Source organism: Camelus ferus, chromosome 13 (assembly GCF_009834535.1).
Source record: "Camelus ferus isolate YT-003-E chromosome 13, BCGSAC_Cfer_1.0, whole genome shotgun sequence".
Classification (NCBI taxonomy): Eukaryota; Metazoa; Chordata; class Mammalia; order Artiodactyla; family Camelidae; genus Camelus; species Camelus ferus.
The window spans coordinates 57,679,557-57,697,146 of NC_045708.1; the positions used below are offsets into that span (position 1 = coordinate 57,679,557).

At 40.2% G+C, this 17,590-nt stretch overlaps 1 protein-coding gene across 2 annotated transcripts in view; it reads left to right on the plus strand.

Annotated features, from left to right (window-relative positions):
• Window positions 1-17,590, plus strand: part of AK5 (adenylate kinase 5) — a 213,613-nt gene that overhangs the window by 12,963 nt on the left and 183,060 nt on the right. The gene's annotated exons all lie outside the window — the stretch shown is intronic.

The following is a 17,590-nucleotide window of genomic DNA, read 5'->3' on the forward strand; positions in this document are numbered from 1 at the left end:
CCTGCATTTACATTGTTACCAATTAAGGAAGCCCTCTTCATGGGGATATGAAGTAATAAACCACCTGCCTATAACAAGGTAGCATTCAGTTTGCCAAAATTTACTCAAATTTGAGTAGACTGTGCCTGCTTAACACTCAGCACACTTATTTTAAAGAGAAATAAATCAATTAAAATGTTTTGTGTATCTAATCTTCAAAAAGCTAGTGTGACTCGTTTTTCATTTAAAATTTTAAGTACAAAAATAACAAATTTTAAGTCCTTGTGTACAAAGTGAACATCCATTAATACCCTCCTCCCATTCCTCTCCTGAGAATAGAAATACCGTTAGGCTTGTTATATGTCCTTTTTCCGGCCTTTTTCTGTGCATTACACTTGCACACACACCCGTGATTGGACATGTGTACATGCCCCTATACAAATGCAGTTTTAATTTTCAAAGCTGTTTCCAAACTGTCTTCCAAGAAGGCTTTCCCAGGTTCATCCCAACAGTGTTGAATGACAAAATATTTCTCCAGACCCTTTCCAACCAGCTATATAATTCATATTTTAAAATTTTGCCAACCTGGCAAATAAGAAGCAGTATTTCACTTTTGATGTTTATATTTCTTGAATTATTTCTAAGGTGAAGTATTTTTCAGATTCTTATTGACCATGTGTGTTTCTTCCTTGTGTGAATTGCCTGTTTTCCTTTGCCCATTTTTCTACAAACTTACTTCTCTTTCTCTTATTTAGAGAAGCTTTTATTGAATTACAGGTACTCCATCAAAGAGGACTTATAAATAAGTTGTAAGTTTATGTCTCATATAAAAGAAGTCTGGAGTTAAGCAGTTCAAGGCCAGAGGTCAGCTTCATGAAGCCTGTCTTTGAATGTTCGCATTGACTGGGGGCGTCTGTTGTGCTATGGAAAGTCTTTCCCCTCCTCAGGTTTCTCCCTCCCACAGCAAGTCCTGAACTTCTGGTGCTTACTCAGGTTAAGGACTTGGTTCTAATTGCTCTGGCCTTGAAGAGAGAAAAACTAGAAAAACCAATTTTTTGTTGTTGCTGTTGCTGCCAAGCAATATTGCTGTTGCAGATGAGAGCTGTGTCAGCCATTGCACGTGGTGTGTGGCCGTGGTGGAAGCGTGGTTGCCGGGCAGGCAGGAATTCACACCGAAACCTGGTCCACCCGACATGTGGAACAAAATGCCCGTGGCAGGTGCCAGCAGCAAAGCGGCGAGCTGCTGCCTGTTGCCTTTCAGATGTGCTGTGAGTCCCTCGCTTCTTCCCTGGGTAAGTAACTCGGGCCGGTTCTATAGTTTTCCTGGTCACTTTAAAATATTGGCAGATGGTTTCATTTTCAGGTATTAAAAAGCCCATTCTGCAATTACATCTCAATAAAGCTGGGAAAAAAATTTAATTAAAAAAAAAGTCCAGTCCAGCATACATCAAAACTTCAGTTTCTCATTCAGTTTAATATATGTCTGCTGTCCTCAGCTTGGACCTGGTTCGGGCTCAGAAACCTAAAGTGATGTCTCAGAATCCTGAATGTCTTCCTCATGTTCGCACTGGGGCAGGTAGTGGGGAAGGGGGCAGAAAACACGTGACTCTCCAGCAAACCTCTCTGGATACCTGATCAATCTTCACCTTCCCTTATGTAGCCCAGACATGAGTGATAAGCCTTCACCACAGGGGGTGAAGGGTCACCAATTGGTTTGGGGACAGCCGTTAGCAAGTTCTATAAGATGGTCCGGCATCTCTGTAGGATGTGCAGTCGCTTGCATTGACTGTACTCAACCATACTTCCGAGGCTAGAAAAGTCCAATTTAACATTTTCTTAGGCTGGCATGGTAGCAGCCTGGAGGTTCTCATCCTCTGCAGGCAGTGCAGTGGTGTCAGGTTTGTGCTATTGTTGCTGACCTGAGGAGTTTAGAGAGTGCAGAGGCAAACTGAGGTGTTCATGTAAAGCAAAGTGTTAGGGCCAGCCCTGATTCCTTCACACGCTATGTAGGCTTAAGCTCCTGTGGTGTCTTCTTTGGGGGTACCATTACTGACACCAAGTGCTGAGGGTGATATTCCACACTGATTATCCAAACCTCTGGCACCAACTAGATGTCCAATAATTGAGTTCATCTCTGACACTAAATACCCAGAGTTAGCGCAAACTCCACAGGGTAAGGGCTCAGTCCCACGTGACTGTCCCCCACTTCAGACTTCATTCAGACGTCCCAGGGGCCACCTGTACTTCTGTCCAACAAGCTATAAATCTGAAGGTTTCCACAAACCCTTCTCAAGTTTGATAATTCACTAGACCAACTTCAGAACTCAGGAAAATGCTTTACTTACATTTACTGATTTATCCTAAAAAATACAACTCAGCCAACAGCCAAACAGGATAGCTGTGCAGGGCGAGGTATCGGGCTGGGGACGCAGAACTTCCCTGCCCTCTCTGGGTGCACCACCCGCCCAGCACCTCAGTGTGTTTACAAACCCCAAAGCTCCCCAAACTTCATTGCTGAAGAGTTTTTATAAACCGGTCTCCAAATCCCCTCCCCCTTCCTGGACATTGGGGAGTGGGGCTCAAAGTTCCCACCTTGTAATCTCACATTTGGTCTTTCTGGCAACCAGCCCCCATCTGGATGCTATGTAAGGACCCTACCCTGAGTCACCTCATTAGCTCAGACTCGGGTATGGTCAGAAGGTGCTAATTATGAACAACAAAAGACACTCTTACCACTCAGGAAATTCCAAGTGTTTTAGAAGCTCTGTGCCAGGAATTAGGTACAAAGACTAAACACATATTTTTATTGTACCACACTCTTCAAGGTTTTTCTTTAACCAGCTTTTATTTTAACTGCACATGTAGGCATATATAAACACATGCAGAAATTTTCCCCTAAGATTTCCTCACTGGTTCAGAGTGTACAAAAAGTTGGATTTCTGACATGAGCATCTATATGAGTGATGGTAAGACCATTGTAACAGAAAGACCTAAGATGTAAGTGGATTTTTCCTATAGGGAGTAGTGTCAGTGTGAACAGTCAGACTGCCGGGGCAGCTTTTCTCCTTGAGGTCACTTAGGTTCCTGCCAAGTTGTTCCGCCACCTCCTAGGACACTGTCATCATCTGCATGGTCGAAGCAGGGTTGGTTGGCCTCATGTATGGGTTCCAGCTGGCATGTAAGGGGAAGAGGATGTGAAGGTCTGAAGTCCCAGATCTGGAAGTGGCATTCATCACCTCTGCTCACATGGCACTGCTGAGAATGTAGATGTGTTGTAATCACGAGGCAGGCTGGGACGTTTAGCTGGGTGGCAGTTCTGTTACTATGGGAAGTTGGGACAACGAACTAGCAGCTTCTGCCGCAGTTCTGCATGCTCCCTGCTTCCCACACGTAGAATGTGCTCGCTCACTTCCCGGGGGAAACAACCCAGAGCCCATCATCTGGTGCAAAAGTTGGGAATCTCGACTTGATGTTTAGTTCTCTCCGTTAGGTCCAGATTCGACCCCTCATCACAGCCACCTGTCAACTGAACACCAGGTTATCTTCCCTCCCTGCCAACAATAAACAGTGGCGGAGCAAGACCAGGAGAAGTGAAATAAAGGCCCCTACTCAGAAGAGGGAATTTTGGCACTGTGTGTGGTAGTCCCTGAACCGTAGCAAATAACAAATCCTGTGAGGCAGGGGTTGCCAACGGTCCTTGCCCTGGAAGTGGAGTGATTTCCTGGGTTAACCCGTTGGCAACTCCGTGTTCTCTCTTAAGGAATCATTGTTTGCCTGTTCTCTTCTGAGGCCCCTGGCCCTCTGAGAAGTTATTCTTATTATCCATTATTCTGCATGGGCCCATCAGAGTGATGTGTTGTGACTATGCCCTCCTTGGGAGCTATTTTAAGTTTGAAAAAAAAATACAAGCTTTTTCTGGGTAGGCTGATAGTTACTTTGGTAAAACCACTTCCTCAAAAATTTGGTAGGCTTCTCTTTTTGCTTCCAGTTAGTTCTATGTACAAGTAACTACATTCAAAGTTCTTTTCTGGATAATGCTGCAAATGGCATTATTTTATTATTTTTTATGTCTGAGTACTATTCCACTGTTGTATATATACACCACATTTTCTTTATCCAGTCATCTGTCGATGGACATTTGAGTTGTTTCCATGTCTTGGCTATTGAAAATAATGCTGCTGTGAACATTGGGGTGCATGTGTCTTTTCAAATTATATTTTCCTCCAGATATATGCCCAGGAGTAGGATTGCTGGATCACATGATAAGTCTATTTTTAGTTTTTTGAGGATTCCCCATACTGTCCTCCATAGTGGCTGCACTGATTTACTTTCCCACCAACAGTGCAGGAGAATTCCTTTCTCTCCACACCCTCTGCAGCATTTATTGCTTGTGAGCTTTTTAATGGTGGCCATTCTGACTGGCATGAGGTGATTTCTCATTGTCGTTTTGATTTGCATTTCTCTAACAATTAGTGATGTTGAGCATCTTTTCATGTGCTTGTTGGCCATCTAGATGTCTTCTTTGGAGAGATGTCTATTTAGATCTTCTGCCCATTTTTTGATAAGGTTGCATGTTGTTTTTTGTTTGTTTTTGATACTAAGCTGTATGAGCTGTTTGTATGTTTTGGAAATTAGTCCCTTGTCAGTCTCATCATTTGCAAATATTTTCTCCCCATCTGTAGGTTGTCTTTTTGTTCTGATCCTTAGCTATGCCAAAGCTTTTAAGTTTTAATCAGATCCCATTTGTTTATTTATGCTTTTATTTCCATTACTCTAGGAGCTGGTTCAAAAAAATATTGCTGTGATTTATGTCAGTGTGTGTCCTGCCTATGTTTTCCTCTAGGAGTTCTATAGTATCTCGTCTTACATTTAGGTCTTTAATCCGTTTTGAGTTTATCTTTGTATGTGGTGTTAGAGAATGTTCTAATTTAAGTCTTCTACAGGTAGCTGTCCAGTTTTCCCATCACCACTTGTTGAAGAGAATGTCATTTCTTCATTGTATATTCTTGCCTCCTTTGTCATAGATTAATTGACCATAAGTGTGTGGATTTATTTCTGGGCTTTCTATCCTGTTCCATTGATCTGTATGTCTGTTTTTGTGCCAGTACCATCCTGTTTTGATTACTGTAACTTTGTAGTATTGTGTGAAGTCAGAGAGCGTGATTCCCCCAGCTCTGTTCGCCTTTTTTTTTTTTAATATTGTTTTAGCTATTCAGAATCTTTTGTGTTTCCATACAAATTTTAATATTTTTTGTTCCAGCTCTGTGAAAAATGCCATTGGTAATTTGATAGGGATTGCATTGAATTGATACATTGCCTTGGGTAGTATGGCCATTTGAACAATATTGATTCTTCCAATCCAAGAGCACAGTGTATCTTTCCATTTGTTTATGTCATCTTCAATTTCTTTTATCAGTGTCATAGTTTTTGAAGTACAGGTTTTTGCCTCCTCGAGTAGGTTTGTTCCTAGGTATTTTATTCTTTTTTGGTGTGATGGTAAATGGTATTATATCCTCAATTTCTTTTTCTGCTATTTCATTGTTCATGTATAGAAATGCAACTGATTTCTGTATATTAATTTTGTGTCCTGCAAATTTACCAAATTAGTTGTTGAGCTCTAGTAGTTTTCTGGTCACTTCTTTAGGATTTTCTATGTAAAGCATTGTGTCATCTGTGAACAGTGACAGTTTTACTTCTTTTCTAATTTGAATTTCCTCTATCTCTTTTTCTTCTCTGATTTCTATGGCTATGACTTCCAAACTATGTTGAATAAAAGTGGTGAGAGTGGGCATCCTTGTCTTGTTTCTGATCTTAGAGGAAATGCTTTCAGCTTTTCATCATTAAGCATGATGTTAGCTGTGGGTTTGTAATATATGGCCTTTATTATATTGAGATACTTTCCCTCTATGCCCACTTCCTGGAGAGTTTTTTTTTTTTTATCATAAATGGATGTTGAATGTTATCAAAAGCTTTTTCTGCATCTATTGAGATGATCATATGGTTTTTATTCTTCAATTTGTTAATGTGGTGTATCATATTGATTGATTTGCAGACATTGAAAAATCCTTGCGTCCCTGGGATAAATCGCACTTGATCATGGTGTATGATCCTTTTAATGCAATTGTTGGAGTCGATTTGCTAGTATTTTGCTGAGGATTTTTGCATCTATATTTATAAGTGATATCGCCTGTAGTTTTCTTTTTTGTGATATATTTGTCTTGTTTTAGTATCAGGGTGATGTTGGCCTCATAAAATGAGTTCAGAAGTGTTTCTTCCTCTGCAATTTTTTGGAATAGCTTGAGAAGGATAGGTGTTAACTCTTCTCTAAATATTTGGTAGAATTCACCTGTGAAGCCATCTGGTCCTGGACTTTTGTTTGTTGGGAGTTTTTAAATTACTGATTCAATTTCAGTGCTGGTAATTGGTCTGTTCATATTTTCTATTCCTTCCTGATTCAGTGTTCGCAAATTGTACCTTTCTAAGAAGCTGTTCATTTCTTCTAGGTTGTTCTTTTTGTTGGCATATAGTTGCTCATAGTAGCCTCTTATGATCCCTTGTATTTCTGTGGTATTGGTTGTGACTTCTCCTTTTTCATTTTTGATTTTACTGAAGGTTTTATCTATTTCTTGTAAAATGTTGCCAAATACAACAGAGAATAGTCAACACATAGTAACCTTCTAGCTCTTTCTGGGCATTTCTTCTCTAGCTATGGGCCCCATAGGAACATGGTATGCCTTCCAGATTATCATAATATTTATACCTAATATCTTGCAGTGGCATAAAAGGGGTCATCAACTTTCCAGTCTAAAATATCTGTGCCCTTACTGCCCAAAAAAACCAACCAATACCACATATTTCAGCTTTTGATATGGTAATATCCCACTTATATGACTATTGTCTGTATTATTTAGACTAAATCCAAGGTGCTATAATAATAAGACCCCAGTGATACAGTGGCATCCTCATTCCTCTTATATGTGACAGCGTCACCATGAATGAGGGTTCTTATTCATTCACAGCGTCAGTCCTCACAGTCATTCATAGATGCAGGTTCTTTTCAAGTTATTGTTCCTCCAAAACCTAGGGCAATAGTTTTCAAATTTTTTGGTCATAAGACCCTTTTACACTTTTAAAAATTATTAAAGAACTCAAAAAGCTTTCATTCACATGGATTATATCTGTTGATATTTAGTATATGAGACATTAAAACAGACATTTAAAAATATTAAGTCATTTAAAAATAACAATAAAACCATACAAGTTGACAAAAATAACACATTTTTATGAAAAGTAACCATATCATTGCTTTACAGTTTTGCAAATCTCTTTAATTTCTGGCTTAATAGAAGAGAGCTGGATTCTTATGACTGCTTTTACATTCCACCTGCTATGATACCACACTTCACATAGCCACTGGAAAATTGTGCATTTGTGAGAGAACGAGAGTGAAAAAGACAGAATTTCTCAGTGTCAGTATGAAAATTGTTTTGACCCTTCACCTCCCTGAAAGAGTTTCAGCAATCCTCAGAGATCTCAAGACCACACTTTGACAACCACAGCCCTAGGACATGGTTGACGTCCGCATGGTGAAAGCTAGGTTGTGCCATGGTTGTTTTCAGGTGGTTGGAAGAGGGAGAAGAGTACAGAAGGGACATGCTCAACTACTTCAGTCCCAGACCCCAGGGCAGTACACATCACTACTCACAGCCCAGTAATGAGAACTCAGGTCACATGGCTACATCCTAACCATCACAAAAGTTGGGAGATGAGTCATGTGGTCAGGCATGAGCCTGGCTCTAGAGTTGTTATCATGGAAGAAAGGAAAACAGATTTTGAGAGACAAAGAGCCCTTTCCACCAGAAGTGACATGCTGCACCCCATCTTTCCTTCCCACCCCTACTTCTCAGCCCGAGCTGAGCCCTCCCAGCTCCCATCTGCCAGTTGACGGGGCAGATGGCGACTCTTCTCGTCACCATCACCATGGTAGAGTCCTGGTTCCCTTCCTTGCATTTTACAGTAGTTCCTTCCTCTCTGAAAAAAATCTCTTCTCGCCTTGGGTCTGATTGCTGAAGAGAGGTAACAGACTAGTGAGGGAAAGAAATCAAGCTAGGCAGAAATGGGAGGTCTCAGATCTCTTCACCACTGACCAAGCAGACTGCATAGCCAAGATTTACACAGGCAGTTCAGAGTCCACAGTTAGAACCCAAGCAAGGTGCTTTTTAAACATTGTGGAATTTCATTTTCCACGAGCTAGGAGTGGGGAGAAAAGCTGGATCTCTGTACTGAGGCTTTATTAACCAAACAGTAAAGCTGAAACCAGTGAGAACTCTGAGGTGCTATTATTAAAAATGAAGGCAGAACGCCTACGCTAAACCAATTTTTTTTAACTGACAATAATTAACAATATATTCAACTATCTGGCCCCAGCTAATCCTCCAGTTCTTTGTGTCTGCTTATGCTTTCTCCAAGCCGGATTACTTCCTGTCTCTCACAGTGACCTGCCCCTGCTGTTTCCTCAGTGCTGTTTATATCAACCCTTAATGTGCTTTTCTTCACTGTGCATTCTGCCTTTGAGCTCTGTCTGTTTTGATACATACAGACCAAGCTCATTCTTATGGCTGTTTCATAATGTTACATCATGTAAATATATCATATTTTATTAGTGGAATTTCAGATCGCTTTAAAATTACTATTACCAACAGCACGGTGAACAGCATTTCTGTACACATCTCCCTTGGCATATGTCAGAAAGATGTCTCAGGAATATTTCTAGAAATGGATTTTCTAGGGTAGAGGGAAGCTCTGTGTGTGTTTGTATATGTGTGTGTGTGGTTTTAAATCTACATTTTAGATTTTGTTAATACATTATTAAAAAGTGATCTAATAAATTTATGATTACTTCTTTCCTATTTCCCTGCATCGCACCAATACTTAATTTCAGGTTATTTTTATTTTAGGCTACCTGACAGATTAGATATGTTTTTGCATTGCCATTTTAACATGTATTCTCCTAACCACTAGTGAACTGAAACATTTAAGAGTGTATTTATTAGCCATTTGTATCTCCTCTTTTGAGAATTGTTAAAACATAACCTTGGCCCCTTGGATTACTTTTTATTAGTGATTTTGACATTCGTGATACTAATTCTTTGTTATATATCTTGATTACCTATTTTCCTCCACTGATATTTTTCTAAGTCATGCTTGAAACACATGCAGAATCATGACCTCTCTTTTGTCCTACAGAAGTTTTAAATGTTAATGTGGTAAATATATCAGTATTTTGCTTTTGGCTTTTGCATTTAGATATTAAGAACATGTTCTATCTATAGCCTCAAAAATATTCTATTTTTTCTAGCTATTTTAAGTTTTTGTCATGAAGATTCAGCTGTTTATTTTATCTGCATTACTTGCTGTGTATAGTGTGAGGCAGAGATAGAATTCTATTGTATGTTTTAAATGGAAATGAAAAATGTATCCAGTGGTCCAAAGATCATGTGTTGACTTGTACATCTTTTTCCCACTGAAATGACTTCTTCCTATATAGACATGGATCTGATTTATGGCTTCTCTCCTCAATTCTGTTGTCTCTTTATGTTCATCTGCGTCAACATCATGATTTCAGTCAAGGAACTCTAGATTATACCCTGATGTCTGAAAGACAGCCTACTCCCTTTCGTCTTCTTTTCTCAGTTAGTTACACCTATACATTTACTCTTCTTTATGGATTTTAGAATCAATTTGTCAGACTCATAAAAGCTATAGAGATTTTTATCTGAATTTCAATATAGATTATATCATATAGAGAATAATTTTCAGAGAACTGACATTTTCCCATCATGAGCATCGCCATATCGCTGTATTCATTCAGATCTTATTTTATGTTCCTCAGTAAGTAAAGTTTTTCAGTTTTCTGTAGAAAAGCCTTGTACATTTTTTGTTATCTTTGTTCCTAATTATTGCTACTGTTATGAATGAGCTACTTTTTTTCTAACCAATTATTCTCAGTATTCAATTGATCTTTGTGGAATTATTGTGTTTGTTTCTGTCTGTCTCCCCTCCAAGGCTGGCTTCTATTCTTTCTCTGTGTCATCCATGCCGTAAAATTCCATGCATTCTTCCTTTTCTCCGTTACCACCTCAGGACCCCCACACCTGCTCTGCTAATTTAGCACTTTCCTTTACTATATTGGGTTCCAATAAATGTTTGTCGACTGGAATTGGAAAATAAGTATTAGTGTCATGGATATCCAGAAAAAGAAGAATTTAAGTGACTGTTTGAAAAGTGATCCTGAGTTCAATTTCTCAGCTGTTCATCTAAATTATAGCAGGTTTGGACTCATTTAATCTGTGCTTTTGACTAATTTGCTGACCCTCTGGAGGCCTCAGTGTTTTCCTTTGAAGAATGAGGATAATAATACCTCACAGGACCATTATAAGGTTAAATAAGGTCGAGGGCCTGTAGTTCTTAGCAGTGTGTGTCTCATGGTAACGGCTCACCAACAGGCAGTGGTTCTTACTCCTCGGCACGGTGAGGATGGATGCTCCACAGATTTATGCTGTGGAAGGGTCTCCCCCAACTCTTCCCTCATTTTTGTCAGAGGCTTTGAAGGCAAAAGGGCCTCCAGGTCCCTTCTAGGACTGTTTTTTGAATTGATCGATGGCGCCCAGAGGCCGCCTTGAGATGCAAAGGCAGCCAGAACAGCTCTGCTTTATTTTATGTTTGGGCTTCCAGGTGAGACTCTGTTCAAAGACATTTTTCTGCTGCTGAAAATGGCTGGAACCACTCCAGTGATCTCTCCGCCAGCCCTGGGACGTTCACACTACGAGGCAGAAGCACTCAGAAGCTCACTGATTAGTGGCGGTGTTCTCAGTATGCATCTATATATATAAGCAGACCCCAAACTCCCTCCATTCTGTGCACCCACTTGGTTCCAGCCAGCTTCCTCCCAGCCTCTCCCTCTTCAGGGGCGGTCCCACAGAGCGGCCTCGGACCCTTTCCTGGCGAGGCTTGTGCATCCACGTCCATGTGATTTTCATGTGAGGAGTGGTTTGGTGCCTCTGGCTGCCTTGCTCAACATTTATGCAGAATTTGCTTGATGACAGTGCTGGTTGGTTTTCTTCCAAGTGTAATCAAAAAGAAGTAGGTTACGTGTCTTTGACCCAAATGTCCCAAGATCCAGAATTTTACTTCTATTGTATTGATAGGCATCAATTGGTGCTTCCACTGACTTCATTTTTCCATTGTTCCTATGCTTCTGATTCTGTTTTTGGTGGAAGCAAAGTATATTGTTTCTAGACATTTATATTTGAATGCACTAATTTTAAAATTGATTTTTATTATGTTATCACTTGACTCCCCAACTTTAGCTATTGTTATTCCACTCTGCAAGGTAAGGAAGCTGAAGCTCAGACAAGTTAAGTAACTTGCCTAAAGCCACCAGCAAGCAAAGTCAGAGCGAGGATTCCAAGGGAGGGAATACAGATATCCAATGCTGCTAGCTTTCAGTCAGTTTGAGGTCACACGTTCGCAGCTCTCAGGCTGAATGTGGGCTTCAGACAATTTTTAAAAGTGTGTCAAATTCTCAAATTGGAGGATTTCATATAAAAAGATTTCTGGCTTGTTTGGAAATTTTTGGAGATGTGGTAGCTCCCAGTCCACCTCCTACATGTGAGCAATGCTGCTGGCACAGTGTCGGTGCTGTCTGCTGCAGGGCCGTTCCCCGACTCCCTCCCCTGCCGGGAGCTCGCCTTTGCATCACCAACCTGGCCTCTAGAAGGCGTTGGAGTCCATACCCTGTGGTGCCATTGTCCCCCCCCATTGTCCTCCCCTTGTCTCAGCTGTGGCTGGTTTTCACTGTTGCTTTGTCACCAGAAGAATACCTCACAAAGATGTGTAGACCCTACATAGGTGGCACATGGCTGTCTGACATGGTGGGGGCCACACTGTCAGCCTATATGTTAAATATTTGTGGAGCTTAATTTCTCCCACTTGTCAAGTTTTAAAAGTTGATTTAAACAGAGGATCTAAGAATTCCTCCTGCACTCCAGTTCATCACCTTGAACCATCCTCCGGGGGTGCACGCATCCTACTTAAGGAATCCAGGACCAGGGGATTCAATAAGTCGGCTTCATCAGGGATCATTTGCAGAATATCTGAAGTAATGGCTTCTTTAACACACGTCCAGACTCTTGGTTAAATCAGCAGTTCGCCGTGGTTTGTTTTCTGAGATGCGTTGTCATAGTTTTGAGGTGCAATGTTCGTAGTTAAAGTACTGGTGCTCAGTAGTAGCAGGCACTAAGCATTGTCACTTGGGTGGTAGTGGAGTGAGTGGTCAAGTCGGGGAGTAGTGGGGAGGAAACTTGAAAGGCCCCCTCAAGACACCCTCGCTTTCGCCAGTGCTTGGGAATAATTATTTTAAATAAAGTAATGACCCAAGATTATCCCTATAATAATGCCACTCTTAATTTGACTCCTTTAGGCTCCTTGAGTGAGAGGTAAGGACTCCAGGAATTGTGCTTCCGAGGGTTGTGGCCCCCCCCAGCAGACACCGCCCTTGTGAATTCCATTTATGTTGCATCGTGAGATAACAGAGGGTGGGACCTGCTACAGCAGGTGTATATGACTGTTTTAAAATTCATTCTTTTTCTAGTTGTGATTTCCTTTAGAATCTGTAATTTAGCCTCACCTTTGCCATTTAAAAGGAGTCTAAAAATAGAGTTAAGTTCTGAGTCTGAGTGCGTGAGATTGAACATGTAAGAAGTTCTCGACTAGATAAATATAGTTTTAAAAAAATGCTTAGAGATGAAAGAAACTCAGTCCTCAGAGGGCTATCATCCTCCTTACATAGTGAATTGATTTGACAGACTCATAATTTGATTTGCTGTTCCTAAGGGAGACAAATTCGATTTGCTCCTAAGGGGGGATGATTTAATTTTAATTATACAAATTTTTTTTCTAAGCATTAGCACTTTCATGCAAAATAGTAAAGAAAATGTGGATATTTTCCCCTGCGACTAATTACTTGAAGCTTGCTTATAACTATTCAATAATTAGGCTTTGAAATTGAGAATATATTACTGAACGATTATTCATTTATTTTTATTGTGATGTGCTGTGACTACAAAAAAATTGAAGTTAAAAGGCTGATGAGATTTTTATAATTGCCCTATATAAAGTGAAAAGACAATTTCCAACTTTCCTACAAAGATAAGATCTGAGTCATCTTTGACTTTGCCACGCAACTTAGGTACTGTTGCTGCATAACAAATCACCTGAAACTTAGTGGCTTAAAACAACAATATGATAATTTCAGATGCTTTCGATGGTTCAGGAAGCCACGAGCTGCTCAGATGGTTGCTTTTGACTCAAGATCTCTCAGGACGTTGTACTTACATGGTGGTTGGAGTTAGTTAGATTTCTTTACTAACATTTGATGCCTGGTTGGGGAAGAAGACTCAAATAGCTGGGGGCTGGAACAGCTGGAGTTCCTCAGGCATCTCTTCTTATCCCACCATATGCGGGTCTCAGGGTGACTGGACTTCACTGTAGCCCAGGGCTCGGAGGCATGTCACCCACGGGAGCCAGGAGGAAGCCCTGTCACTTATGCTAACCCAGCTTCCAAAGTCATGCATCACATCTACCACTTTCTGTTTGTTAGAAATGAATCACTAAGTCAGCCCCATATTCAAGGAGAGGCAAATTAGAGCCACTATTTTTTTTTATAGGAGAGTGTGTAAAAAAAAAAAAATTTGGCATATTTTAAACCACAACACCCTGACACTGTAAATAAATACCTGCTCAGTCCTCACTTTGCTCACATCTGTTCCTTCCCTTCTTTTCTTTTCATCCCAGCCTTTTCATGCCAGGTACTCTTCCAGCTATTGGGACTTTCAGAGTCTTCACTTTTCTCCCTTTCTCGTCCTTATTCTCTCCACATCCAGCCTGTCTTGTATTGGCCAAATTAATCTTTCTAAAAGACCACCGTCATTAATTCGTGCTTCTGGTTGAAAGCCTTTAGTGTCGGTTATTGTTTCTCCCAGTGTGGTTTCTCCCTCTGTGGTTTGTATCAGAATCAGGTACACACCTTGTCAAAAAATGCGCATTCTTCAAGCCCCTTCATAGAATTACTGAATTAGAATTTGTCGTGGGTAGATCCCAAGTATCTGCAAGTTATCAAGTTAAAAGCCTTTAGCAAAGCTGACTCTTAGGCACGCTGAAGTGCAAACTGAATTGGTGTTTAAAGCACGCAGCAAAGGTTCTCAGCCGCGGCGTGTTGCTGTCGTTGTGGACCAAGCCAGCTGCTGCTAATCATACTGAAGTATGAGATTTGAGCACATTCACAGTTATCCAATAATGTCATCTTCCCTAGTCCTCATGCGCGCTTTCTTGAGTAGGAGAGAAATTCCTCAGAATGGGAGGGATTTCACACAAGATGGGTTCTCAGTATTAAGTGTCGTGAGGTTCTTGTGTCTCTGTGCAGTCACTGCCCCATGCAATCTCATCTGAGCCCGACGTGGCTTGTCTTACCACCATTTCTTGAACATGTTCTGCTCTAACTCCCTCGTTATTTGTGTCTCCTTGATAGTCATTTTTTACTACTTGTCATATCTCACCCTCCCCTGGACATCCTCCCTTAGGATCTTAAGCCTTGGAGATTTCTTTCTACTCACAGCTTGTTCAGCAAAATATTTTACTGTCTGTAATATTTACATGGCACTTAACATATGGTACCTTACATTAGTAACTGTTAGTGTTACGGAAACGACAGGCCAGCCAAGAAACAAGCACCACTTGGAGGGTTGGAGTGCTCAGATGTATTACGCCGGCGGGCTCAGAGGGGCTTCTGCTCCGAAGCTCTGAGCACCTCCAAGACGTGCGCATGAGGTTTTGTAGGGTAAAGTACAAGCTTGGGGGATTCGGCCAATAGGCATGGAACAGCTTTAGCAGCATCATTATCACAAAAGTGGAGGCGGGGAGGCAGCAAACCAACATTCCAAAGCCAGATATATCTCTTTGAAAATCCAGCTGGCTAACAAAAAAACATGAACAGCAAACCAACACTAATTAACTTAGATTTACGAGTTAGTCCAGCAGAACTCAGATCAGTATTCCGATACTTAGATTTGTGAGTCATCTTGTTGGGCCAGCCCGGCTTTTCCTTAACATTAGTTCATCAGATTTCTATGTCAGTCAAGTGCCAACAGGAAAGATATGGAACAGGCTAAACAGAAGAGTGTTTAATAAAGAAACTATTGAAAAAGGACACAAGGAAACTACAAAGGTTAGTTCAGTATCATGAGGCTGGTGAAAATGGGATCAGTTACCATCCATACCCAGGCTTACAGATTCAGTAGGAGGAACAAGTTACTTGAATCTAGAAAAAAGTCAGATAAATGAAGAAGCCTCCCTTACAGAAGCCTTGACCTTCAGCCTGTGATGACCCCACAGGACAAGAACCAAGAGAATACATGTCCAGGCTTTCCTCTCCTCCCTTCCTCAGATCTCCTGCTCGTGTTTACCATAGGCCAAAAGCAACTGGAAGCCAGAGGGAAGAGAACCCATAGATTCATTCCTGAAAGTCAACCAGCCAGGGCACGGAGTTGGGAAGAGAACGGTGGACAATGGGGCCAGAGAGACAAGGGGAAATAGACTGCATAAATACAGTTCATGAAGGCAGAGAGTTCTGCATCTATTTTTTGTCTTCCTCCCCGCCTGCGTATAGTCATTGTTCTGTAGCTACATCTTCATTTTTTTTTTAATGCCAATACACATTGGTTTTATTTCCCCAGAACGCTTGATAAAAATGAGTGATAAAAGGCTTTCCCAATGTTAACATCTTGCATTTCTTGCACAATGATTCACTCAAACACAAACTCCTGTATTTCCTTCATTTCCAGGCTCAATTCCTTTAATGTCTTTAATAGAAAAGGCCAGTTCCTTGAGAAAATGCAGATGCAGTTATAATTTGAGTCTCCTCAGTAATTACCAAAAATATAAATTCAAATTAAACTAGCTGTTGTATATTTTGGAAGCCCACGATACCGTTCTCAGATCCTCACTGTCACTAAGTGCATTACATTCTGTGTAGAGTGAATACGTTCACAGGTGTGCCCCCATCTTATTAAAAAATGTCAGAGATGCTGAATTTCTGTGACGAATAAACAGGGTTGTTTTCACTACAAAAGGACTCTTAACTTTACAGAAAGATTCAACTGGGATTTTTATTATTTGGGTAGAAGCATACTTTAGTTTTATAAGAGTTGCTTTTTAAAACTAAAGGCACAGACAGGTTGAAAATAATGGACAGAAAAAAGGTGTACCCTACAAATACTAAATATAAGAAATCTGGAATGACTTTATTGGTATTAGGGTAGACTTTAAGACAAAGACCGTTACCAGAAGTAAAGAGGAACATTTCATTGTGATAAAAAGGTCAACTCATCAGAAAGACAGGAAATTTATAATGTGTATATATGTAATAAAAAGAAGCTTCAAAATATGTGAATCTACCAACAACTGCAGAATAGATATTATTTTTGAGTACACGAGAGACTTTCATGAAGATAAACCATATACTAGGCTACAGCACAAATCTTAATAAATTTTAAAAGCTTGAAATTTTATAGAGTATGTTCTTTGGCCACAATGGCAGAAAAAGCCTCTGACAACATTCAACATTGGTTCATGGAAAAAACTCAGCAAATTGAGAATAGAAGGGAATTCTTTTAGTCTGATAAGGAGCATCTATGAAAAAACCAATAGCTAATATCGTACTTAATGATGAAATATTGAGTATTTTCCCCCTAAGATTGGGAACTGGAGAGATGTCCACTCTTAACTACATCTGTTAAACTTTGTACTGGAGGTTCTAAATAATACACCAAGGCAAGAAAAATAAATTAAAGGCATAAACATGGGAAAGAAAGAAGTAAAACTGTCTGTACTTGTGTATGGCATGATTGTTTACAAAGAAAATCTTAAGGAATCTACAAAATGACTACCAAAACTAATAAATTTAGCAAGGTCAGAATACAAGGTCAATGTACAAATCAATTGTAGTTCTATCTGTTAGCAGCAAATTTCTATGTCTTATAAAAACAGGGTGAGCCACCTCTAACTTATTGTTTAACTTCCCATCATGATCCTTTATTAAAATATTGACTCAGAAGGCTCTCTCATGCGTCTAAGCATTGTTTGAATACATAGTCATTGGTACTTGTCCATACACGTGGATGGGATGAAGGGTAATATGTGTATATCTGTTTACATCAGAAAAGTGTAGTGACAAATTTTCTAAAGTACTGAGTAGCACTTGACTATTGCATTTAATCTGGTGTAGTCCTCAGTTCCTTCTCCTTTTTTCCTGTGAATCATGGCAAAAAAAAAAAAACAAAAAAAACTTCCCATTCATGCTTTAAATAATGTCCTCCATGAGTATGAAGATTCACAGAAGCACAAATTTTAGAGGCTACTTTATCCTGCATGTCATAACTGTTGGTCCCTGTCTCTGGGAGTTGCTGAGTCATTCCAGAGACAAACAAAAGTAGGCAAAATAAGTACTTTCTCAATCAACTGACAGCAAAAGTATAGCTTTTACTACATGGAAATT